The sequence below is a fragment of the Anas platyrhynchos genome, chromosome 17 (assembly GCF_047663525.1).
Source record: "Anas platyrhynchos isolate ZD024472 breed Pekin duck chromosome 17, IASCAAS_PekinDuck_T2T, whole genome shotgun sequence".
Taxonomy (NCBI): domain Eukaryota; kingdom Metazoa; phylum Chordata; class Aves; order Anseriformes; family Anatidae; genus Anas; species Anas platyrhynchos.
Window position 1 is genome coordinate 2,453,130 of NC_092603.1, and position 27,225 is coordinate 2,480,354.

The following is a 27,225-nucleotide window of genomic DNA, read 5'->3' on the forward strand; positions in this document are numbered from 1 at the left end:
AGCTGGGACCTCCCCCGATAGCCAGGACTGCTGATAAATGATGGATAGTGGTTTGGCCAGCTCCTCTGCCAGTTCTCTCAGTACCCTTGGGTGGATCCCATCCGGCCCCATCGATTTGTGGACATCCAAGTGCCGTAGCAGGTCACCAACCAGTTCTTCGTGGATGGTGAGGGCCACATCCTGCTCCCCGTCCCCTTCCACCAGTTCTGGGTACTGGGTATCCAGAGAGCAACCGGTTTTGCCTCTAAAGACTGAGGCAAAGAAGGCATTGAGCACCTCCGCCTTTTCCTCATCTCTTGTAACTAAGTTTCCCCCTGCATCCAGTAAAGGATGGAGATTCTCCCTAGTCCTCCTTTTTGTGTTGATGTATTTATAAAAGCGTTTTTTGTTATCTTTAACGGCAGTAGCCAGATTGAGCTCCAGATGAGCTTTGGCCTTCCTAATCTTGTCCCTGCACAGCCTCGCTACATCCTTATAGTCCTCCTTAGTGGCCTGCCCAATTTTCCAAAGATTATAAACCCTCTTCTTTCTCCTAATCTCAAGCCACAATTCTCTGTTGAGCCAGGCTGGTCTTCTTCCCCGCTGGCTCATCTTTGGGCGCATGGGAATAGACCGCTCCTGCGCCATTAGGATTTCCCTCTTGAAGAGCGCCCAGCCTTCCTGGACCCCTCTGCCCTTCAGAACCACCTCCCATGGGACTCCACCAACTAGTGTCCTGAGCAGCCCAAAGTCAGCCCTCCGAAAGTCCAATACAGTGGTTTTACTGGTTCCCTTCCTGGCCCCGCCAAGAATAGTGAACTCCACCATTTCGTGGTCACTCTGCCCAAGACTGTTCCCGACAATCACATCCTCCACCAGTCCTTCTCTGTTTGTGAAGAGAAGGTCTAGCGGGGCACCACCCCTGGTAGGTTCACTAATCAGCTGCGTCAGGAAGCTATCTTCCACTTTCTCCAGAAACCTCCTAGACTGCTTCCTCTGGGCTGTGTTGTGCTTCCAGGATATGTCAGGGAAGTTGAAGTCCCCCACGAGTACAAGCACTGACGATTTTGCAACTTCTGTCAGCTGCCTGTAGAACTCCTCATCCGTCTCCTCATCCTGGTTCGGCGGTCTATAGCAGACCCCGACCAGGACACTAGCCTTGTTGTCCCTGCCGATCCTAACCCAAAGGGACTCGATCTTGTCATTCCTAGCCTCGAGTTCTACAACATCGAAAGACTCTCTAATATAGAGAGACACACCGCCACCCCTTCTGTGCTGCCTGTCCCTTCTGAAGAGCCTATAGCCAGGCATCGCAGCACTCCAGTCATGAGACTGGTCCCACCACGTTTCCGTGATGGCAACCAAGTCGTAGCCTGCCCGCTGCACGATGGCTTCCAGCTCCTCCTGTTTATTACCCATGCTGCGTGCATTGGTGTAGATGCACTTCAGCTGGGCCTTTACCTTATCCTCCGGCCTTGCTATTGTTCCTATTGCATCTGTGAGATGCAGAAGACAAAAAGAATTGCATTGTGCCTTACACTACTCAAGGACGTGTAAACCAGGTCATGCAACTTTACCTTAGTACTGACAAGTCCATCACTAAACCACACTACCAAGTTCTACACCTACACCTTTGCTCTCCAGTCAATGAACCAGCTCATGGACGGCAATCAGGGAGTCCCGGTTAGCATGATGCTGCCTCAGGTGCACCACCATGGTAGCCATTGGCACCTGCTGTTCTTCAACCCTCAGCGAACACACAACAGAAGGATTCTGTGGAAGGCCAAGCAAGGTAGACAACTGTTTAATGTCCCCAGTCTCCAAGGCAGCTATGCCAAAAGCCCACTGGTGGTGCCCTCTTGGAACTTCGAAGTACCATCTCCTGAAGCAGTCTATGCCAAGAATGCACATAGCCTCCAGGCCCAATGGGGTACTTTTGCCATTCCTTCCCAGTTAGACTCCCTTCAGCCTCCAGTACAGTTAACTGCTGGGATCCTCCTGTCACTCCAGAAATACAGGTGGGTTCTACCTCTTTATAGCTTGATGGCATTAGGGTACTCTGTGCACCAGTGTCCAGTAGAGCCTGACACATTTGTGGGTGTGATGTGCCAGGCCATTACACATACACAGTCCAGTCAACTCGATTGTTCAGAAACACCTGGAGAGGTATCCCAAGGGGTGGTGCTGCTGGTGAGGACACGTTTGTGCCAGCAGCATGAGTGGGCAGCAGCTGTGTGCAGGCGACGGGAGGCCAGGAAGCGCATGCAAAGAGCGCTGCCAGCAGAGACAAGGCCAGGGCCAAGGCCAAGGGGAGAGGCAAGCCCAGGGCAGGGGGCTGCAAGGGCCATGCTGAGCTCCCTGCCCCTGCAGCAGCCACACTGGCCCTCAGCAGATGTGCTCGCAGGCACACATGGGGAGGAGTTGGCGTGCATCAGAGAGCAGCAAGGAGGGTGCTGGAGAGGGCCGGGGCCAGGCGGGTGGCAGAGCCCCATGCAGGGGCTGGCTGGGGGTCCCCTCTGCTGCAGCCAGCTCACAAAGTGTGGCAGGAGGAAGGCAGGCAGGGCTCGTGGCCTCGGGGCAGATCCTGGCCCTGGACGCTCTATGAGTGCCTTGCAGCTCCTGACAGGCTGCAGTGAGGGGACCCTCAGCCTTCCCTCCTGTGCTGCCAGGGCACACGGCTGCCTCCTGCCTAGCTCTGCCCACCAAGAACCTCCGACAGGGCTGCTTCCCAAGCTGGGCCTTGCCCAGTGTTAGTCCCCTGCAGGGGCAGAAAATGGCCCTTGTCTTGGTGGCTTTTCATGGCATTCCTCTTAGTACATGCGCTTCTCATCTTTGATCTCTTTTACTGAATACAGAGGCCTAGGAGAACTTTTGGTACAGTGTACTGTAGAAAAAAAAACATTGAGTCCCATAGCCACATCTCTGCTTTTCCTCCACATTGCAGCTGGGCTCTTCAGTCCACAACCTCTGCTGTACCTGAAGAGAAATTATGAGAAAGAAGAGTCACAGAAAATGACTACCTGCTGGTTATATTATTTGGTTAATTACCAAGAACTTACCAGCGCCTGTAAATGAGGTCTTCGGGTTAAAAAGCAACAAAGACAACAACAACAAAATGTTGTTTAAAGCCTTGCTGAAGTCAAAGTAGACAACATCTGCTGCTCTCCCCTCACCCACTCAGCTAGTTATTCCATCATAGAAGCCTATCAAGTTGGTGAAACAGGGTTTCCCTTGGTGAACCCGTACTGACTACTCCTGATCACCTTCTTCTCTTCCACGTGTTGGAGATGACCTCCAGGATGAGCTGTTCCATTGCCTTTCCAGGGATGGAGGTGAGGCTGACCAGCCTGTAGTTGCCTGGGTCCTCCTTCTTGCCCTTGTTGAAGACTGGAACGACATGAGCTTTCTTCCAGCCTTAAGGCACCTCTCCTGTTCTCCATGACCTTTCAAAAATGATGGGCCAGCAGTAACATCTGCCAGCTCCCTCAGAACTCATGGATGTACCCTTTAGGGCTCATGGATTTGTGGCTGTCAAGTTTGCCTAAGAGATCTCTGACCTGATCCTCTTCAACCAATGGAGAGTCCTCGTTTCTCCAGATTTCCTCCCTTGTTCCTAATGCCAGGGATTCTGGAGGGCTGCTCTTAGCAGTGAAGACTGAATCAAAGAAGGCATTCAGTAATTCTGCGTTCTCTGTATCCTTTGTCACAAGGGCACCCACCTCATTAAGCAGTGGGCCCACATTTTCCTTCCTCTTCCTTCTGCTCTTGATGTATTTGAAAAAAACCTTTTCTCGGACAATGTCCCTACATTCTTCCCAAGTGGCTGGTCCCTTTTTTCCAAACTATGTATACTTCCTTCTTCCATTTAAGTCACTCATGGATCTCCTTGATCATTCAAGCAGGTCTCCTGCCCCCTTTGACATTTTGCTCACAGGAATACATAGCTCTTGAGCTTGGAGGACTTGGAGGTCAGTGCGCTATCACTGCCAGTGCACCGTTGTGGCAGCCATCAGCACCTGCTCTTTGGTTCTCAGCAACCCCACAACAGAAGGGTCCTGTGCAAGACCAGGCAAGGTAGACAACTATTTGACATTCTCTGTATTCACGGCAGTTATGCCAACAGCCCTCTAGTACCCCTTTTGTTTAGTTGTTTACCCTTGGAAAAAGCCAGAAACACAGTCTGGAGGCATGTCGTTAGGGTTACCCAATGATGTTTGCATTTCTCAAGAGCTATCATGACCGGCCTGAAAGAAAGAAGGGGAAGGTGCCATGTCTTGTTCCCTCCACCAAGTGGATTCATGAGTGTCATACCAATAGCACCCCAAATAATATCTGTTGGTGCAGATTTAGGGAAAGCATCAGAAGCCCATATTTGCTTTCCTAGTGGTAACTTAGTAGTTTCTTGCAATATGTAGTTGCTTTACAGGTAGGGATTTGTAGCAATTTGTAATACAGACATTCATGAAAACAGAGCAAAGAGGTGTCCGTGTCCTTTTGTACTACGGAATCCTACCAACATACTGCTGCGATCCATGGGCGAGCTGACCCACATAGATCCTGATCATTGATACTTTGGTGCCCTTGGAGAGGTCCTCAAAGCTACAGGAGCAACCACGGACCTGGGGCTTGGAGACATCCCTTTGCTGCAGAGAACAGATTCAACCACAGGGGCTGGACCATTCAGATACCGGAGTGACAAGAAACTGGCCTTTTTTCTGCTCAGGTCTGCTGCCCCCTTGCACACGGCCAGGCCTGTGGCCAAAAGAGAGCAGCAGTGAAAAGGCCACATCCTGCTGCTGGCCATGGCCATGGCACTAGGGAAGCAGCAGCCCCGACCCAAAGGCAGCAGAAAGGCAGAGCCCAGTGGGCAGTGAGGGGCAGTCTCAAGGTCCACTGGGGCTGCTCCCCTGTGTGGCAGCAGCTCCATGGGAGATGGGAAGAGATAGCATCTAAGACCAATGAAGTTTTCGTGGATTCTTTGTTCTCTTTATCCACACAGGAAGCCAAGTTCGGTAGGTACATAAGATGATTGGGTGAAAGAAAATAAATAAAAAAAAAATATAATAGAATGCCACAAATAGAATTCAACCAAAATCACAATTTTAAGAGATAATAATAATAAAATAATTGAGAGCTAGTGTGCTAAGAGATTGTTCAGATAACCTGTGCGTCCATTTAATAGTATAGGAACACTATTGATCCCAAAGAAACATGTATCCAATGAGTTTCCACAAGGCGTGCTTGAGCTCCTGGTTCCTCATGCTGTAGATGACGGGGTTCACTGCTGGAGGCAACACGGAGTACAGGAATGACACCACCATGTTCAAGGATGGGGAAGAGATGGAGGAGGGCTTCAGGTAGGCAACCAAGGCAGTGCTGAGAGTCAGAGAGACCACAGCTAGGTGAGGGAGGCACATGGAAAAGGCTTTGTGCCGGCCCTGCACAGAGGGCATCCTCAGCACAGCCCTGAAGATCTGCACATAGGACACCACAATGAAAACAAAACAACCAAAGCCCAAAGAAAAACTAAACTCAAGTGCCCAAAATTCTCTGAGGTAGGCATCTGAGCAGGAGAGCTTGAGGATGTGGGGGACTTCACAGAAGAACTGCTCCACAGCATTGCCTTGGCAGAGGGGCAGGGAAAATGTAGTGGCTGTGTGCAGGACACCATTGAGAAAGCCACTGCCCCAGGCAGCTGCTGCCATGGTGGCACAAGCTCTGCTGCCCAGGAGGCTCCCGTAGTGCAGGGGCTTGCAGATGGCAACGTAGCGGTCATAGGCCATGACGGTGAGAAGGGAATACTCTGCTCCAACCAAGAAGAATAAAAAGAAGACCTGTGCAACACAGCCTTGATAGGAGATGGCCCTGGTGTCCCAGAGGGCATTGGCCATGGCTTTGGGCAGAGTGGTGGAGATGCAGCCCAGGTCGAGGAGGGCGAGGTTGAGGAGGAAGAAGTACATGGGGGTGTGGAGGCGGTGGTTGCAGGCTACAGCGGTGAGGATGAGTCCGTTGCCCAGGAGGGCAGCCAGGTAGATGCCCAGGAAGAGTGCGAAGTGCAGGAGCTGCAGCTCCCGTGTGTCTGCGAATGCTAGTAGGAGGAACTCACTCACAGAGCTGCTGTTGGACATTTACAGGTTCTGCCACGGAGTCCTGCCCAAGGCAGAGGAAGACTATTTACCACAGAGTTATGTGAGAGAAATAATTTCCATTTCTCTTTTAAGCCTCCCTCTGCAAATATCCGCAGACCTTTGGCAGGTCCCTTTCATGCCATATTAGTGATGCTGCCTTAGGGCCTCCATGGGAGCAGGCGACTCTGCTCTGGACAATGCAGGAGTCAGTCCTTACCTACAGCAAGAGATGAAGAACATAGGTGGATTTATATTTTCTATACTATGTTCTAGCTACCCCACCACACCTGAGGACTGTCTGTAAGGCATAAATCCTGGGCACTCCTGCTGCATTCCAAGTGAAATCCTGTGGATCGTCAGAGGCAAAGGTACCGTCCCTTTAGTTCAAGTTGTACTTTCAGAGGGGACAGCCAGTCTGCCCATAGAGGCTGGTGTCTTCTGCTGGCATGTGTATGAGCTGTAGGATAATTATGCTCATATGTTCACCTGAAAAGAAGCAGGACACTGCTGAATCCAGGCTCAGAGTGCACATCTCCAGACACCTCACCCTGTCCCTGTATTTGCCATTCCCCAAGCACACCGAGGGCTCACTTCATGTGCATGTGAAACCCCATCCCCAGCCAGAATCACAGAATTGCAGGGGTTGGAAGGGACCTCAAGAGATCATCTGGTCCAACCCCCCTGCCAAAGCAGGTTCCTTAGAGCAGGCTGCCCAGGTAGGCATCCAGACAGGCCTCGAATATCTCCAGAGAAGGAGACTCCACAGGTGGAGAAGCCACTCTCCAGGTGGCGAAGCCAGCAGGAATGCCAGCGTGTTGCTGCCAGGGGAGGCAAGGCCAGGGAGGGACAGACGGACACTCAGCAGACCCTCCTGTGATGCATCTCTGCCTGCAGAGGAGGCAGCTCCTGCTCATTGCAAATGCTGTGTGCTCTGCTTTGGTCTGCAGACACCTCTCAAAGACGGGGCACTGGGCATCAAAGAGGGTTTGCAGCTCCTAAGGTCAGCTAGGATAAAACCTGAGAGGACCACAATGATGATGTTGGTGCATTCTGTGGGATGAGGTGTGGGAAGGGACTTCACAAAGTTAATCACTGGCACTTTGATTTCTCAATGCAATGCTCCAGGAGTCTCAGTCTGCTGCACAACCCCAACAATCCATTACTATGAAATCTGCCTCCCCTCCATGGTAGGAGTCTCAAAACACATACTGCAGAAAAAGCCTTACCCTTCAGATAAACCAAGCGTCAATCTTCCTCATGAAATGCTTCCTCATAATGCCATATTCTAAAGCACTTCAGAAAAAGAGAGACCCATCCCGACAGACACTATCAGACATCGGATGTGTAGAAGACCCCTCTGGCAACCCCACCTGCATTGCTCTGCTGCCAGAGCCTCACGTGTCAAGAGCCTGCAGATGTGTCCTGCCACACGCTGCCCTCTGTTGTTGCGCTCCTCACTGCCTCCAAGCCCTCTTTCCTTCTCTCCTCTCCCCGTGCCACCTGCAGTCAGAGCCCCCAGCGCTGCTGTGCTGTAGAGGAGCTGCTCCTGGCCAGAGCTGTCTCTCTGCAGTGCTGCCCACTTGCTAGGAGCTCCCCTGGGGCCCAGGAGCCCTGCCCAGCTCAGCAGCATAGCACCCACGTTGCTTACTTGCTCTGTGCCCTTGGGCTCCCTCAAGGTGTCCCCAAGGCCTCAGGGCTGACAGCTCCTGAAGGCAGCAGGGTCTTTGCTGGGGTGTGGTGTTTGAGGCAGACCGAATTCATCACCAACTGCCCTTCTCTGAACACAGGAGAGATGACTTTTACAAGGGTGATTTGGTGTTCTTGGACTGTAGTTGTTAAACACGTTGTGCTTTAACCTGTCAGGCACCTCAGCACCACACAGCTGTTAGCTCACACTCACCCCTAAAAAGACAATGGGTTGAAATAAAGATAATGTAAAAAGACAGAAAATGAATAGATAGGAATAACAGTAACAATACTACGAATAAATAATAATAAACTTTAATTTTATTATTGTTATATATATAAAGCAAGTGATGCACAGTGCAATTGCTCATCACACCCTGACCAATGCCCAACCTTTCTCCAAGCAGGGGTCCCACAGAACCTGGACAGCCTGCATTAGGCTCTTGTGTGCAGGTCCCTTGACCTTACTTTGTTTTAGGGCAATACAAGTTTTCAGAAGGATTTGGAACATTTGCTTCCCTTTCTCAAATACTTCTGCTGCTGTGTTGCCCCATGGGATGGGGCATCAGTATGTTGGAAGTGTTCAGGAGCTTCCCTGTGTTCCAGGGCAGTCTGGATTAGCCCATGGCAAAAGTAGGGCTGTGCTCCCAGCCCTGGGGCAGTTGATTCCAGGTGGGCAGGACAACCCTCCATGTGAAATCAAAGTGTGGCCTTCGTACTGCCGCTGAAGGGATGGAGAAAAATGCATTAGCAATATTAATTGTGGCATAGCACTTGGCTGCCTTTGACTCCAGTTTGTACTGAATGAAGTTCTAACATGCCTGGCACAGCAGCACTCAGTGGTGGTGGGACTTCATTCAAGCCACAGAAGTGCACCGTTATCTTCCACTCACCATTAGAAGTTTGCACTGTCCATATGGGACTACTAAAGGGTGAGCAAGTATTGCTGATCACTCCGTGGCTCTCCAGTCAATGAACCAGCTCATAGACAGGAATCAGGGAGTCTCTGTTAGTGCAATATTGCCTTGGGCGCACTGTTGTGGTAGCGACTGGCACCTGCTGCTCATTGGCCATCAGCACCTCCACAGCAGAAGGGTCCTGTGAAAGAGTGGGCAAGGTAGACAACTGTTTCCTGTCCTCTGTCTCCAAGGCAGCTATGCCATAAGCTCACTAATACCCTTGTGGACCTTTGAAGTACCCGCTCCTGAAGTAGTCTATGCCAGGGTTACACAGAACCTCCAGGCCAGTCCCAATGCTTTGCGTTTTCCACTCCTTCCCTGTTAGACTCACTTCAGCCTCCTGTTCAGTTAAATCTCGGGTTTGATGTGCCAGGCCAATTATCCTCAAAGACCAATACACCCGATTGTCCTCTCCCTCAACCAGGGTGGAGGCTGGGTCCCTCTAGTCCTGCTCATAGTATTCTTTACTCTGTTTGGAGGAATTCCTGATAGAAACTGGAGCGGCAGTTTTCTCAGATGAGCCACTTTTTGACAAAGGTTTCCCTTGTGCTTCATGTACCCATGCCTCTAGGATGGAGGTCAACTTTTGCATCCCATTTTCTCATGGCCTCCCCATGGTCACACAGTCAAAAGCATAGGATGGAACTTGGTATGTACCCACTATGTTATCTTTCTTGAGCAGAGGGATGCTTACAGCTGATAGCTGAGCTATTGGTTCGTGCAGGTGGGGAGGAAGCCGTATTCTCTTGGAGCTGTTGGACCTCTTGGGAAAGTTTCTTTCTGGACGAGACACAGGCCCACAGGGAAGAAGAGAGACTTGCTTTGTAATGCCATAGTTGGCTAGCCAATTCATCCACCATGGGTTCCTCTTGGTCTTTCCTGGTCATTACTGCCAATGGGTTGGCATACGATGATGGTGTGCTCTGTACAAACTCCTGCCCCATGGGTCATGTACACTTGACTTCATCTGGATCTTTGGATAGCTGTTTGTTATCTAGGTTTCTACAAATCGCCTTCAGTATGTCTAATTTCCTCAGATACCGGATACCCCTCTGCATGGTAGTCCACTTTCCTGGTTGACATACAAGATCTTCCTTCAAGGGAGACTTTTCCTTCAAGCATGATGGGAGTAAGTTCCTTGTGCCCTTTTCCAATGGCTTTGTCAATCACCCCTTCCCTAGAGGGAGATTCTGGCTGCTTGGCTTCCCTGCCCTCTACTTCCAGGCTATTGGCCCTGTTCTCCCACCACTGGAGCAGCCAGCTGACAATGTGCTCACCAAGATGATGGCTGAAATCATTTCCAATACCTCGTAGCTTACCCTGGGACAGGGACCATTTGGTTTCTGATGCTTATATGATCTCTTCTTCTTTGTCCTCCTGCTTCCAAGATGTCCCAACTTTGGAGAAACCTGCCTCATCTTCTTTTTCCTCCTTTCTTGTCTGGGTAGGAGTTTCCTTCCTCTCTAAAGAAAAACTGACTTTCACACCCATTGTTTTCTCTTGCATGTAGAGTCAACCGCTACTGGCTTAGGTTGGTTCTCTGGCCCAGTGATGTGGCCCATTGCAGGGGCTTGAGTGGCTGTAGGGCCCATCACAGGAGTTGTTCTGGCTGCGGGGCCTTTTGGATGAGTTGGAGTGGCTGCAGGGCCTATTGCACGTTTGGGAGTGGCTGTAGGGCCTGTTATAGGGATGTGTTTGACCTTAAGCCCACTGCAGGAGCTGGAGTGCTTGTAGGGCCTGTTGCAGGGTTTGGAGTGGCTTTGGACAGGCTCTGGGCCTGTCAAAGGGGCTGGAGTGTGCCTGCAGGAAAAGTCACAGGGGTGGGAGAGGTGTAGACTGTAGCTTCGTAAGCATAACTTAACAACCAGCATATTGCAGTGATTTGTGTCTCTTTGGAATTGCCGGGGTGATGACACGCTTAAGCATTTCACAGTTTTGTTTAAGATTGCACTTGCTCAGAGGTGAAGTTCCAAAGCACTGGACGTGTCCACTGCTGTAGGTGCCTGCCCAGATCCTCAAACTCTCCCTGCCACTCCTAACTTTCCTGCCTCTGGACAGATCTCTGGATGGCATGTTTAAGTAGTTGTTTAAACTTAAACAAAACCTGAACTGCATTCAGGAGACCTAAAAATAGGAACATGCTGGTTTGACCATCCCAAGGATATTCAAAGCTTTGAAGAGCTATTGTAATTAGCCTGGAGGAGAAGCACGAGGTGGAAGAGAAAGGGAGAGTGAAGAAGTGGGGAGAGGCATCCCCCACCACCCTGCATAGATTTACTCCCTGAGGAGAAAAGGCAAAGACTGTAATTCTTAATAGTTTCCAAGAGATGAAGAGATGGTTCCTGAGGTATTGAGGGGGCAATAATTTTATCCTATCAGAAGTCAGTGTTATCCAATACAGCAAGGCAGTAACCTTAAACCAGACCCCGAAATGATAAACAGCATGACATGGAAGTTACTAATGTGCTATACAACACAGTTCTGAAAAGAAGCACAACAGACCCCAGATCAAAAAGATCAATATTGTGATCAGCAACTGTTAAACTCATCTAATGCTTATAACAACTTATTTTTAAAATGCTGTGGTCAGATCTGGCATCTCAACCTTTGTGCTCCACGCTAGGCACCAAGAAGACTTGCTGTGGTTCGACCCTGCAGGCAACTCAGCACTACAAATCTATTCATCCAATGGGACGGAGGAGAGAACTCAGAGGAAAAAAAAAAAAAAAAAAAAAAAAAAAAAAAAAAAAGTAAAAGTTCAAGTGTTGAGATAAAGGCAATTTAATAGAATGCAAAAGGAATTATTATTATTACTATTATTATTGACACCAATCGACTAAGGTCATTATATTTTTGTGTGTGTGTCAAAAGACAGGAAAGGTGGTGGTGATTAATCAGAAAGTGACAGAGTTGAGCACGACATAGATTATATGGAATAAGTGCTGGACATTATCTTAGTTTTGTCTGAGATAGAGTTAATTTTTCTTCCTAGTAGCTGGTATGGTGCTGTGTTTCATATTTAAAGAATCACAGAATAGTTCGGGTAGGAAAAGACCTTACAGATCACATAATTCCAACTCACCTCCCATGGGCAGGGACACCTTCCACTAGACCAGGTTGATGAAAGCCCCATCCAAACTGGCCTTGAATGCATCAAGGGATGGGGCACAGATCTAATAGATCCATGTCCTTCTTACACAGGGAGCCCCAGAGCTGAATGCAGTCCTTGAGGTGTGGCCTCACCAGGGCCAAGTTCAGAAGGACTATCACTTCCCTACATCTGTTGACCACAGTATCCTTGGTACAAGGCAGGCCTTCTTGGCCACCTTAGCACACTGCTGGCTCATAGTCAGCTGAGTATCCACCAATATCCCCAGGTCCTTTTCCCCTGGGCAGCTGTCCAGCCACCCTTCCCACAGCATTGCATGGAGTTGTTGTGCCCCAAGTGCAGGACCCAGCACTTGGCCTTGTTGAACTTCATGCAGTTGGCCTCAGCCCATGGGTGCAGCAATCAACAAGACAGAAGTCACCTCACCACCATCTCCCAAGCCATGGGCTGGCTGCTGCTCTTGCAGCTTCTTGGCTAGGCACAGCCAAGCTTTGTGCCTCCTGCTCTCCATGGACTCAAGCAGAAGGGACAGGACAACCCAAGCCTTCTTTCTGTCTGGGTCCTCCTGGGTCTGGAGGCAGAGGGGATCCCACAGTCAGCACGCCAAGCAGGTGCCTTCTGCTGGCCTAGCAGGGCCACTGGAAGATATCAGCCCAAAAGTACAGATCCCAGGTCTATGTGAAGGGTGACCTGCCACCTACAGACAGAAGTGACCTCACAGTCCCTTTCTGTGTCACGTTCCTGCTGCTGCCCTATGAACTACAGAGACAGAAGTGACCTCACAGTCCCTGCCACAGTCACATTCCTCCTGCTGGGGCAGGAGATCCTGAGGCAGAGCTGACTTCTCTAGTCCCTTAGAGACAAGGGTTCACTTTTCTGGATTAGAAATTTAGCAGATGGGCTGTTCTGCTTAGGGTGTCAGGTCTGTGGTTAGGTTATGGGCAAGATTTGTGGAATATTTTTTTGTTTTACATCTGCCTAGAAGTCTAGGTTTAATGGAGCATGTTAATGCTAGTATTGAAGGCAGGGATTAGGGTGAGCACAAGAGTAAAGGCAAGGGCAAAGGACTATGGGCTGAGTTTTGCTTCATGGAATGCTTCAAGTTCAAGCATTAGAATAGGGAATTATTGTCAGGGTATTGGAGTAGCATTTAGGTTTAGGGATTACTCTGTAAAACTCTTCAAAAGCGGGTTTTCTTTAAAACTGGTTACTCTTTAAAATTGGCTAATGCCCTTACATCAATGTTTTAATTCAGTGTTAAAGCAGCATCAACATTACAGGAAGCCTCTTACCTCTACTAAATTGTTGTAGAGGTTCACTCAACCTTCTCCCTCCCTCTCTAGGGATGTCTGGATCAGCCCCTGGCTTTGTGTTTCATGGATTACTGAGGGCAGATGGAGAGACATCAGTCAAGGCAGGGAGGTGCTCAGAGCAAGGTGAGAGCAAGGTGGGGAAGCAAGGTGGGTATCTAAGTCCTGCAGGGAAACAGGTGCAGACCTGACAGCATAAGACAGCGTGTGGTGATTATTGTCAAGGATCTTTTGCAAGATGAAAGCCCCGACAGAGCCAACAGCTTTTTCTGCTGGGCTCTGACTCTTGTCTCCATCAGTGATGCCTATGAGGAGACACCTCATCCTTACAGCAATAGGGCCTCAATGCCTCCTCATCCCCCTCCAGGAGCCTGGGAGATGTCCTCCTGTAGCCTTGTACTTGGCACTGCCCTTACCCACTGTGCATTGACCCAGGAAAGCCCTAAACCCAGCTGGAGGGACAGCATCTCCCTTCCCAGAGGCTGGGGTCAGGGCCCAACTGTTGGACTTCATGGGACACATCAAGGTTTCCTCAGCATCAGGGCCACCTTTCCTGGGCCCTGGTCTCCCCGTCATCACTGCCTGCCCTTTTCTGCTAAGTCCATGGGGAGGCTTTGTCAATAATGTCCCTCAGTGGGACCGTTAGCACTGTGAGAGGCTTTGGAGTTTGCATCAGACTTGGACTACTTGAGAAGCTGCTTCAGCCACCCAGATAAAGCTCCTCTGCCAGGCACAGCATTGCTGGGGGCACTGCGCGCAGCTGGCATGGGGAGAGGAGAGAAGGGGGAGAGAGGTTCAGGGCAGCCTGGGCAGGGGGAAGGCAGGGGAGAGCTGGCAGAGGGAGAAATCTTCCCAGCCACCTCCCCATGGTAAATCTCTGGGTGCAGGGCAATGCTGCTGCACACCCTGCCAGGCTCTCCTGGAGCTGGCCCAGCCCTCAGCTGATGGGAGCTGTCAGGAGGATGCTCGGTGTTGGAGCTGAAGGGCATGCAGGGCTTGTGTGCTGCAGGGTCAGCGTGCAGGTCCCAAGGGCTCCCTTCTCTTGGGCCCGGCTGTAGGCAGTGCAGCTGGGGGTGCAGGCAGGGGTGGCCAGGGCTGTGGTGCAGAGCAGGGTCCCTGCTGTGCCCCAGAGGCTGTGTGCCATGGCAAGGCCTCTGCTACCTGCCAGGTTCAGCACTCAGCCTGCCCGGGGAGCTGCCCAGGGACTGCGGGGAGAAGCTGCGGGTGGAAGGAGCCCCCCTGGTACCTCAGGGCAGGACAGGGCAGGGTTCTGCTGCTGCCCAGAGCCTGCTGCCTGGGGCAGGCTGCTCACAGCCCCACACCTCCCAAGGGCACTGCACTGCAGAACTGCCCGGCAAGAGCTACCTGAAGGCAATGCACTTTTTAGAATCTGCTTCATTTTCCTGCCCATGTGCTGAGGCAGAAGGATGGTAATGGAGTAGGAGCATCTGTAGTAGAGACTAAGGCTCCTTGAGCATTGCTGCTGCTCTGAGGCACCTCACACACCTCAGCATACAGACCGTACCAACACCATCTTTTTTGCTTTGTAAGGAGGTATTTGACCTTCTCCCGTTCTGCAGACAGGGAGATGACCTTTCCCAGTGGACTTCTCAGATCACTTAGGGTTCCCTTTTACGTGTTGCTGTAGACTAGGACTGACTGCTGCAGAGCCCACAGCACAGCCCTCTGCTTCTTTTGGCACCCTCAAAGCACCAACCAGAGAAAAAACAAGGAGCTGCTGAAAGCTCTTCCTGTGGAAGGAATGGGAAAGAATGTGTTCTGTGTGACTGTTCTATGAGACGTGCAAAGTATTTTGGTCAGAGAAGTCCTTAAATTTTACAATGTCACTTCTTCTTTTGGACAGACTACGTTGCACAGGGGCAATAAAAGTGTAACAACAGCTCCATCACTGAGTTCCTCCTGCTGGCATTCACAGACACACGGGAGCTGCAGCTCCTGCACTTCGCACTCTTCCTGGGCATCTACCTGGCTGCCCTCCTGGGCAACGGCCTCATCCTCACTGCCGTAGCCTGTGACCACCGCCTCCACACCCCCATGTACTTCTTCGTCCTCAACCTTGCCCTCAACGACCTGGGCTGCGTCTCCACTACTCTGCCCAAAGCCATGACCAGATTGCTCTGGGACACCAAGGCCATTCCCTATTCAGGATGTGTTGCACAGCTCTTTCTTATAATCTTTTTGAATTTAGCAGGACTTTCTCTTCTCACTGTCATGGCCTACGACCGCTACATTGCCATCTGCAAGCCCCTGCATTACGGGAGCCTCCTGGGCAGCAGAGCTTGTGCCCAGATGGCAGCAGCTGCCTGGGGCAGTGGCTTTCTCCAAGCTGTGCTGCACATTGCCAACATATTTTCACTGCCCCTCTGCTGTGGCAATTCTTTCAACCAGTTCTTCTGTGAAATCCCCCAGATCCTCAAGCTCTCTTGCTCAGACTCGTACATAAGGGAAGTTCAACTTAGTACGGTTACTGCTTTTCTATTTGGGGGTTGTTTTGTTTTCATTGTGGTGTCCTATGTGCAGATCTTCAGGGCTGTGCTGAGGATGCCCTCTGAGCAGGGCCGGCACAAAGCCTTCTCCACATGCCTCCCTCACCTGGCTGTGGTCTCCCTCTTTCTCAGCGCAGTTATCTTTGCCCACCTGAAGCCCCCATCAATTTCATCCCCTTCCCTGGATGTTGTTCTGGCATTTCTTTACTTAGTGGTGCCTCCAGTAGTGAACCCCTTCATCTACAGCATGAGGAACAAGGAGATCAAGGTTGCCATGTGGAAAGTGATGACTGGGTGTTTTTCTTGAGCAATATATTGCCTGCCTTCTTCTGTATATCACTCATAATGTAAATCATGATAGCTGAAGCCAGTGGGTATTATGTTCTTATGTTGTTATTGGTGTTCTGCTTTTTTTTCTCCATTTTATTTTATCAAATATTTTCCACAAAGAAATATAATTCTTCATTTTGCTTGAGTATTTAAACCAATTAAAGTGACTTTTTGTCTTATATCATTCCTCTGAGACATTTTCTGTGGCTTCAGGGACAGTGTGCAGAGGCGGAGAGGAAGAGTTGTGGCAGTCCAGCCTGGGAGCACCAGTGCTGGGTCCATGCAGAGCTGCTCTCCTGCCACTGCCACCCTTTCCTGCTGAGCCCTGCTGGCGGAGTAAGGCCTGGCTGCTCCTGTAGCTTGGTGCCAGTGCTGCTGTGAGGCTGTGCTGGGACTGCAGGCATAGACAGACAGTGGGCACATGAGTGACACAGCTGGCCTCCAGAACAGCATTTGCCTCCTAAAAGGGCCATGCCTGAAGGCTCACATCATCTTTCAGTGTTGCTGTCACATCAGAACATGCTCAAAGAGAGTCCCAAAGGCTCCCTGGGACATAGGATGAGCTGGGAGAAGAGCAGGGCCTGTCCAGGTGCAGGAGAGACACAGGAACAGAAACCCTTTGCAGCTGCTGCTACCTGCAGGCGCATCGTGCGCACATGGAGAGAGGAACAAGAGCAGGCACAAAGGTCATCAGCTATCCCTAGGGGTGTCATGAAGGCCAGTGGGGCAGAGTGTCTTCAGGTCCCTTCTTCCTGAGAGTAACAACCATGGGACATCTGCCTGAATAGCAGAGAATAGTCCAGTTGAAGGCACCTTCAGAGACCGTCCAGTCCAAAGTGCAAGACCTGAATGCAGCTCTGTGATGTGTTTCCTTGAACTCCCAAGGTCCCTGTGCCCATTCCTTATGCTGTGGGGCATCTCAGAGGAGGACAGAGCAAGGTGATACACCCACCACAGGGCTGAGGTGCCTCCCAGCCTCTGGCAGTGGCTGCAGGATCCAGAGGGACCCTGCAAGTGCTGCAGTGCACTGTGTGTGTGTAAGGCAGGGACTGGTGTCTCTGAACAGCCCAGTGTGGATGAGCAGTGCACGAGGCCAGCTCAGATATGGACACCTCACAGAGCCTTGACATGTCTCTGTGCAGAACTCCAGTAATTACCCCGAGTGTTCCCATGAGATTTTTGTCTCCCTCCTTGCACAGGTTCATTGCAAATGCCTCTCTCACGCTACTCTGCCTTTTGGACTGGTGGTGACAGCAAACTGGTGGCTGTTGGTGACAGCCAACATGGCTTCACACAGGGCAGATTGTGCCTGACAAACCTGGTGGCCGTCTACGATGGGCTTACAGCATTGGTGGAGAGGGGAAGAGCAACTCACGTCATGAACTTTGACTTGTGCAAATCATTTGACACTGTCCCACACGATAGCCTTGTCTCTCAATTGAAGAGACATGGGTGTGATGGATGGATCACCTGGTGGGTAGGGAATTGTCTGGATGATCACCCTCAAGGAGCTGGAGTCTACAATGTCCAAGTGGAGGTCAGTAAAGAGTGGTGTTCCTCAGGGGTCAGTATTGGGACCAGCACTGTTTAACACTTTGTCAGTGACATGGATAGTGTGACTGAGTGCAGTCTCAGTGAGTATGCTGATGACACCAAGCTGGGAGGTGCAGTCAATACGCTGGAGGGAAGGGATGATATGCAGATGGACCTGGACAGGCTTGAGAGATTTTCCTGTGGGAACCTCATGAGGTTCACAAAGGCCAAATGCAAGGTCCTGCAGCTGGATTGGGGCAATCCCAAGCACAAATACCGGCTGGGTTGAGAATGGGTTGAGAGCAGCTCTGAGGAGAAGGACCTTGGGTACTGGTGGATGAGAAGCTCAACCTGTGCCAGCAATGTGAGTTTGCAGCCCAGAAAGCCAACTGCATTCTGGGTGGCATCAAAGAAGTTTGGCCCAAAGGTTGACAGAGTTGATTCTCTCCCTCAGCTCTGCGTTTCGGTACTGCATTCAGCTCTGGGGCTCCAAACTCTAGAAGGACATGGAAGTATTAGAAGTAGTCTAGAAGAGGCCAAAAACATGATAGAGAGGCTGGGACATCTTTTCAATGAAGACTGGCTGAGAAAGCTGGTTCTCTTCAGCCTGGAGAGACCCTATAGCAGCCTTCCAGTACCTAAAGGGGGCCTTTAGGTAACGTTTTAAAACTAAAAGAAGGTGCTTTAAAATTAGGTATAAGGAAGACATTCTTTCCTTTGGGGGTGGTGGTCAATGGAACAGGTTGCCCAGAGAAGTTGTGTCAACCTATCCCTTGCTCCTTCGTGGCCAGAAGCCTCCCATGCCAAACCACGACAGAACTCCCCCCCCCCCCCCCCCCCCTCCCTCGCAAGTTGTTGTTTAACCTCATCTTTTCTGCATGAGGCCTCCTCTGCACCACAGAACCCAATCTCAGTTCCCACTTTGCCACAAGCGCTTTGCATGGGTGCTACAGGGCCTAACACTACCATGTCCTGCCCTGGCTCTGCCATCCCGCTGGGCAGATTTGAGGGTGACAAAAGCAAAGGGATACATTTGGGTATGGAATGTGGGGCCTGGCAGAGACAAGGAGTCGAGGGAGAGGACAGGGCGAGGCAGCAAAGGCAGCACAAGCAGTGGTGTTGGTGCAGGACCATGTTTGTACAAGGAGCCTGAGGGGGCAGCAGCTGGCAGGAGGCTAGGGTGATACTGTAAAAGCCAGTCAAAGTAACTCTCTAAGACTCAGTTTGGAGTTTTAGAAAGCAGGCGTTCTTTTACCGAGGTGCTGGACGCACAGGGGATCACTCCAGTGCTTACAGAACTGTTTGAGCTATAGGGCTTATATACAAGCAAAACAAACATGTTAATCACATTTCCCCAAAACATATTCATACTACTTCCTGTAACTCATGAAAATCAGAAAGTGTCGCTGACACATGCACATTTGTTTCCCCTGTCTTTCAGGGGTCTCTGGTGGTCATCGGTAGTCTTCCTCACTATATTCATCAGTTGAATCCAGTTCTTGTCCATGCTCAAGTCATCGAAATCTTTCTTCTCTTATTCTTTCATCTTAGGCATGCATACAAAGCTTAGGTGGTTACACATCCAAGGATATATGCATAGCATGAGTTTCTCACCTAATCTTCTGACACATGCTCTAGGCCTGGGTCACCTTGCCCTCAGTCTGAGATACAAGTCTGTAGGCTCTTACAGATAAAGCTGACTAATTAGTGACTAAAGTAACATGAGGGATAAAAGTTTATAAACTTCCTTCTCTCTAACAAAACCTAGTAAAGTTTTCACCTATTTGCTAATGAAGCTTTTCAAATTTGACACCATTGTTCTGTCAAGGAAGAGACCATTTTACCTTTGATCTTGGTATTGAGGGGAGGCCAGGAAGTGCCTCCTAAGGCTGCTCCTGCCAGCATAGACAAGGCTGGGGATGAGGGGAGAGAGGGGAATGGAAGGGATGTGGTGAGGTCCCGGTCGCTTTACGGCCTTGTTGCCTCGCAGGAGATGTGCTGGCTAGCAGGCCTTGTGAGGTCACCCAGCGCCTGACAGAGCACCCCAAGGCAGCAGGGATGGCACTGGAGAGGCGGGTGGCAGAGCCCAGCCAGGGGCTGCCTGTGGGTCCCCTCTGCTGCAGCCGCAGGGCTTGGGGCCACTGAAAACCAGGCACCTAGGGGGCTAGAGAGAGGTCAGCTCTGCCTCAGGATCTCCTGCCCCAGCAGGAGGAATGTGACTGTGGCAGGGACTGTGAGGTCACTTCTGTCTCTGTAGTTCATAGGGCAGCAGCAGGAACGTGACACAGAAAGGGACTGTGAGGTCACTTCTGTCTGTAGGTGGCAGGTCACCCTTCACATAGACCTGGGATCTGTACTTTTGGGCTGATATCTTCCAGTGGCCCTGCTAGGCCAGCAGAAGGCACCTGCTTGGCGTGCTGACTGTGGGATCCCCTCTGCCTCCATACCCAGGAGGACCCCGACAGAAAGAAGGTCCGCATATGGGTCTTCATGGGCCCGCATAAGTACCTCAGCCTCTACCTTATCTCCAGATCAGCACCAGATTTTCCCAACATCTAACAAGAATGATGATTCTCCTTAATCCTCCTTTATTTAAAGTGTTTATATAAACAGTTTTTTATTGTCTTTGACAGTAATAGACAGATTTAGCACCAGCTGGGCTTTGGTCCTTCTAATTTTGAGCTGCACAACCCCATAACATTCAGGACATAGCTCCAGACAAACTGACAGCATGCATGAGAAGGAAGTAGGGAAGCGGTGGAACCTGGCATCCTTCCATCCCCTACCATTCTGTGACTCTGTGCTGCAATTCCATTCAACTGGTTACTCCTGTGTTACCCAAACTTTCCTGCAACTCCTGATGCTGCTGTCTTGTCAGAGATAGCACAATCACACGAAAGTTGAACCATCTGCCTGCAGACATGAACTGCTGACAGAATGGAGCATCAGTGTGGTAGGACCTTGAGAAACTGCAGGATTTTGCCAACAGAAACCTCTTGACATTTACAATGAGAAGAGCTTTGTCCTACACCAGAGGAAGAGTAACCCCACACATCGGGGCAGACTGGGACCCAGTTTCCCAGTCTACAGGCAAAAGGGAATGAGGTGCAGGTCTGGAAGTTGCTAAGTTACTCTGGTCATCAGAGGAGCAAGGGCATAGGCAAGGCTGAAAGTCCCAACAAACTGAGGTCTTTGTGTCCATGCCTGTGGTTGTTGTCTCTGTCACTGAGGCCTATGAGGAGACAGCTCATTGCTAAAGTACCAGGGCCTCCTCATCCTCCCTGATGAACCAGGCAGGGGTCGTACCATTCTCCTGCACATCCCCATCTCCTACTGCCCCAGGAAGAGCCCGGAGCAAGGTGGAAAGGGAAAGGATCTCCCTTCCCAGGGGCTGGATGTCAAGGCCTGGCCCTTGTGCTTGGTGAAACACATCCAGTTTGTCCACACATCAGTGTCAACTTCACATTGCCTTTGTCTCCTTTTCCTCAGTGCCTCCAATGTTCTGCTCTAACGAGCTCCAAGGGAGGCTGTGTCAGTGCTGGCCCTCGGGGGACACTGCAGGAAACTTGAATGTGACTTGGGCTTCTTGAGAGGTTCTTTCACCTTGCTTTCAGTGCCTGAGGTTTGTGGGCTCATCAGGAAAGCCCCCAGAGGGGTGACTGCAATGCCTTGGGCTGGGCCTGTACTGCTGAGCTGAGCTGGGCTCCTGGGACAGAGAGAGCTCGTGTGTCCTGGTTTCAGTTAGCACAGAATTAATTTTCTTCCTAGTAGCTGGTGGAATGCTGTGTTTTGGCTTAGGATGAGAAGAGTGCTGATAACACCCCGATGCTTTAATTGTTGCAGAGCAGTGCTTATACTAAGCCAAGGACATCTCAGCCTTTTGCTCTGTCCTGCCAACGGGCAGGCTGGGGGTGCAGTAAGAACTGGGAGGGGACAGACCCAGGACAGGTGACCCAAACTAGCCAAAGGGGTATTCCATACCATCTGACGTCATGCTAAACAATATATAGGGGTGGCTAGCTGGGGGGGAAGGGGCCGGACTGCTCGGGGTTAGGCTGGGCATCGGTCAGCGAGTGGTGAGCAATTGCATTGTGCATCACTTGTTTGTACATACTATTATTACTTTCCTATTATCACCATTGTATTATTATTGTTATTATTTTTATTATTATTTTGTTATTATTATTTTCATGTCTTATTAAACTGTCTTTATCTCAACTCACGGGCTTCACTTTCCATTTCTCTCCCCCGTCCCAGAGAGGGAGGGGGGAGGGTGAGCGAACGGCTGTGTGGTGTTTAGCTGCCGGCCGGGTTAAACCACGACAGCCTTTTTGGCGCCCAACGTGGGGCTCGAAAGGTTGAGATAACGGCAGATCTGACCAGAGTGTGTTAAACTAAAATTGGTGTAAGGATTAGACCTGCTTAATAGTCACTTGTCATGATGCTGATTGCTTTAATCTCAACTCTGCTGCGCCTGTTTTCCAAATTGAGTATTATAGTACATTATTTTCCGTATTTACTCTCTGTCGTGTTGTTTATCCTCTCCGGGCCCTGGTTTCAGATCATTATGGTGCTGTGTGTTGTAGCAATGGCTTATGAGACGATGAAATATGTGGTCATGACTCTAACTTGTTATTTGTATTCAGTAACATCGTCGACTCTGTATCTTGGAAACTATTAGCAATTATACCTATTGTTTTTTTCCATTAGGGAGTCAAGCTGTGGAGGGGAAAGGGGAGGATATTTTTCCTTACTTGCTTACTCTCCCTTTCTCCTTCACCACCCCTGTATCCTCCTGGGTCACTCTGCCTTCCTCCTTCACCACCCTCTTATCCCCTGAGCTTGTCACAATAGCTCTCCAAGATATTGAATATTTCTGGAATACTCAGAATACCATAGTCTTGTTGTTCTGCCTCATGAATGCACTTCAGGTTCTGCTTAAAGTTAAACAACTACTTGGGAAGCTCTTCTGGAGATCTGCCCGGGGGCAGGATAGTTGTGGGTGGCAGGGAGTATGGGCGGATATGGGCAGGCATCTAGAGCAGTTGGCACCCCCAGTGTGTTGGAAATTCACCCCTGAACAATGGCAAAATCCTCAAAAACTGGCAGAATGCTTGAAAAAAAGGTGTCATGATTCTGGCAGTTCTAAAGTAACACAAATCATTGTGACGTGCTGGGGCCTGGCTCATGCCTATCGAGCTGCCATTGGTACTGCTATCAACTCAGTCCCAGCTCCTGCAGCCGCTCCAGTTCCAGTTCCTGCAGCCGCTCCAGCTCCAGCTCCTGCAGCCGCTCCAGCTCCAGCTCCTGCAGCCGCTCCAGCTCCAGCTTCTGCAGCCGCTCCAGTTCCAGTTCCTGCAGTCGCTCCAGTTTCAGCTCCGGCCGCTACTCCAGTCCCAGTTCCTGCAACTGCTCCAGTCCCAGCTCCTGAAGCTGCTCCAGCTCCAGCTCCTGCAGCCGCTCCAGCTCCAGCTCCTACTGCTGCTCCAGTCCCAGCTCCTGCAACTGCTCCAGCTCCAGCTCCAGCTCCTGCAGCCGCTCCAGCTCCAGCTCCTACTGCTGCTCCAGTCCCAGCTCCTGCAACTGCTGCAGCTCCAGCTCCAGCTCCTGTAGCCACTACAGCTCCGGTTCCTGCAACTGCTCCAGCTCCTGCAGCCGCTCCAGCTCCTGTGGCCGTGTCAGAGAAACGAGCAGTAGCAGTGCAAGCTGCCCCTGTAGAGAAGGTGAAAATATGGTATAGAAATTCAAGTCGTTTAGAACGCAGAGAGTCTTCTGCCAATCCAGGTAAGGCTTCTGCCAAAACTAAGTATAGAGATGACGAAGATGATGACGACGCTGGGCCATCAAGGATTCAGGAGGAGGAAGATGAGGATGCCGAAAGAGCAACAGTAACTACCCGAAGCCTAAACGAGCGTGAGCTACGAGATGTGCGAAAAGATTTTGGTCGCTGTATAGGTGAGCAGCTTGTCACCTGGCTGCTCCGGTGCTGGGACTCTGGAGCCAATTGTGTGGAATTAGACGGCAGGGAAGCCAGACGGTTGGGATCCCTTGCTCGAGACGCCGGCATTGACAAAGCAATTGCAGATGGAGCACGACCCACCAGCCTCTGGAGGCGTCTCCTCTCAGCTGTGAGGGAAAGGTATCCCTTCAAGGAAGATATTTTATGTCTACCAGGCAAGTGGACCACTATGGAGAAGGGAATCCAGTACCTGAGGGAATTAGCCGTACGGGAAGTGATTTATGAGGATCCAGACCAGACACAAACATCCAAAGATCCAGATGAAGTCAAGTGTACACGACCCATGTGGCGGAAGTTTGTACGGAGTGCACCATCATCATATGCCAGCTCATTGGCAATAATGGCCTGGAAAGAGGATGAGGAACCCACAGTGGATGAAGCGGCTAAACAACTCCGGCAGTACGAAGAAAGTCTCTCCTCTTCCTTACAGGCCTGCGTCTCAGCTGTGGAGAAACTTTCTGAAAAGGTTCACCAACTTGAAGAGAATCTATTGTCCTCCCCACCTGAACCAACCAGTGCCCACCGACCAAAAGAGAACACCTGGGAGAAAACACTTTCTGAAAAGTTTCACCAACTTGAAGAGAGATTATTCTCCTCCGCACCTGTACAAAGCAGTGTCTCAGCTGTCAGGGGTAGGCGTTCACCCACACAAGGAAGACGATATGGTGGGTACTCACCCCGTGCCACCCTGTGGTTTTACTTACGAGACCATGGAGAGGACATGAGAAAATGGGATGGAAAATCTACCGCGACCCTAGAGGCACGGGTACGTGAGTTGCAAAAGAAAACAATCAGGAAAAAAGGATTCTCCGAAAAGTTTGCTGCTCCAACTTCCAGCAGACAATCCTTCAAACACAGAAACGAAGAAGATTCTGACCAGGATTAGGGGGGCCCTGCCTCCAGCCAGGGGGAGGAAAGGGACAATCGAGTTTATTGGACTGTGTGGATTCGATGGCCTGGCACATCACGCGCACAGAAGTATAAGGCTTTAGTAGACACCGGTGCACAATGTACTATAATGCCATCGAGCTATAAAGGACCAGAGCCCATCTATATTTGTGGAGTGACAGGAGGATCTCAGCAGTTGACTGTATTGGAGGCTGAAGTGAGTCTGACTGGGAATGAGTGGGAAAAGCACCGTATTGTGACTGGCCCGGATGCTCCATGTATCCTTGGCATAGACTATCTTAGAAGAGGATATTGCAAGGACCCAAAAGGGTTCCGGTGGGCTTTTGGTATAGCTGCCTTAGAGACAGAGGGCATTAAACAATTATCTACCTTGCCTGGTCTCTCAGAGGACCCCTCTGTTGTGGGGTTGCTGAGGGTCGAAGAACAGCAAGTGCCAATCGCTACCACAACTGTGCACCGGCGGCAATATCGCACTAACCGAGACTCCCTGATTCCCATCCATAAGCTAATTCGTCAATTGGAGAGCCAAGGAGTGATCAGTAAGACCCATTCACCTTTCAATAGCCCCATATGGCCAGTGCGAAAGTCTAATGGCGAGTGGAGACTAACAGTGGACTATCGTGGCCTGAACGAAGTCACGCCACCACTGAGTGCTGCAGTGCCGGACATGCTGGAACTTCAGTATGAACTTGAATCGAGGGCAGCCAAGTGGTACGCCACAATTGATATCGCTAATGCATTTTTCTCCATCCCTCTAGCAGCAGAGTGCAGGCCACAATTTGCCTTCACTTGGAGGGGAGTCCAATATACTTGGAATAGGCTGCCCCAGGGGTGGAAACACAGCCCTACCATTTGCCATGGGCTGATCCAGTCTGCGCTAGAGCAGGGGGAAGCTCCTGAACACCTGCAGTACATCGATGACATTATTGTGTGGGGTGACACAGCAGAGGAAGTTTTCGAGAAAGGGAAGAAAATAGTCCAAATCCTTCTGAAAGCCGGTTTTGCCATAAAACAGAATAAAGTCAAAGGACCTGCACGAGAGATCCAGTTTTTAGGAATAAAATGGCAAGATGGACGTCGTCAAATCCCAATGGATGTGATCAACAAAATAACAGCTATGTCTCCACCAACTAACAAAAAAGAAACACAGACTTTCCTAGGTGTTGTGGGGTTTTGGAGAATGCACATCCCAAATTACAGTCTGATTGTAAACCCGCTCTACCAAGTAACCCGTAAGAAGAATGAGTTTGAATGGGGCCCTGAACAACGACAAGCCTTTGAACAAATCAAGCAGGAAATAGTCCATGCAGTAGCCCTTGGGCCAGTTCGAACAGGACCAGATGTAAAGAATGTGCTCTACACTGCAGCCGGGGAGAACGGCCCCACCTGGAGCCTCTGGCAGAAAGAACCTGGGGAAACTCGAGGTCGGCCCCTGGGGTTTTGGAGTCGGGGATACAGAGGATCTGAGGCCCGCTATACTCCAACTGAAAAGGAGATATTGGCAGCATATGAAGGAGTTCGATCTGCTTCGGAGGTGGTCGGTACTGAAGCTCAGCTCCTCCTAGCACCCCGATTGCCGGTACTAGGCTGGATGTTCAAGGGAAGGGTCCCCTCTACGCATCATGCAACTGATGCTACATGGAGCAAGTGGGTTGCATTGATTACTCAGCGGGCTCGAATAGGAAACCCCAGTCGCCCAGGAATATTGGAAGTGATCATGGACTGGCCAGAAGGCAAATACTTTGGGATATCATCAGAGGAGGAGGTGGGTCGTGCTGAAGAAGCCCCACTGTACAACCAGTTACCAGAGAATGAAAAGAAATATGCCCTGTTCACTGATGGGTCCTGTCGTATTGTGGGGAAGCATCGGAGATGGAAGGCTGCTGTATGGAGTCCTACGCGACGAGTTGCAGAAGCTGCTGAGGGAGAAGGTGAATCGAGTCAGTTTGCAGAAGTGAAAGCCATTCAGCTGGCTTTAGACATTGCTGAACGAGAAAAATGGCCAGTTCTCTATCTCTACACCGATTCATGGATGGTAGCAAATGCCCTGTGGGGATGGTTACAGCAATGGAAGCAAAACAACTGGCAGCGTAGGGGCAAACCCATCTGGGCTGCTGCATTGTGGCAAGATATTGCTGCTCGGGTAGAGAACCTGGCTGTGAAAGTACGCCACGTAGATGCTCATGTGCCCAAAAATCGGGCTACTGAAGAACATCAAAACAACCAGCAGGTGGATCAGGCTGCTAAGATTGAAGTAGCTCAGGTGGACTTGGATTGGCAGCATAAAGGTGAATTATTTATAGCCCGATGGGCCCATGACACCTCAGGCCATCAAGGTAGAGACGCAACATACAGATGGGCTCGTGATCGAGGGGTGGACTTGACCATGGATGCTATAGCACAGGTTATTCATGACTGTGAAACATGTGCTGCAATCAAGCAAGCCAAACGGTCAAAGCCTCTTTGGTATGGAGGACGATGGCTGAAATATAAATATGGAGAGGCCTGGCAGATTGATTACATCACACTCCCTCAAACTCGCAATGGCAAGCGCCACGTACTTACAATGGTGGAAGCAACCACCGGATGGCTGGAAACATATCCTGTGCCTCATGCCACTGCCCGGAACACCATCCTGGGCCTTGAAAAGCAAGTCCTATGGCGACATGGCACCCCAGAAAGAATAGAATCAGACAATGGGACTCACTTCCGAAACAACCTTATAGACACTTGGGCCAAAGAACATGGTATTGAAT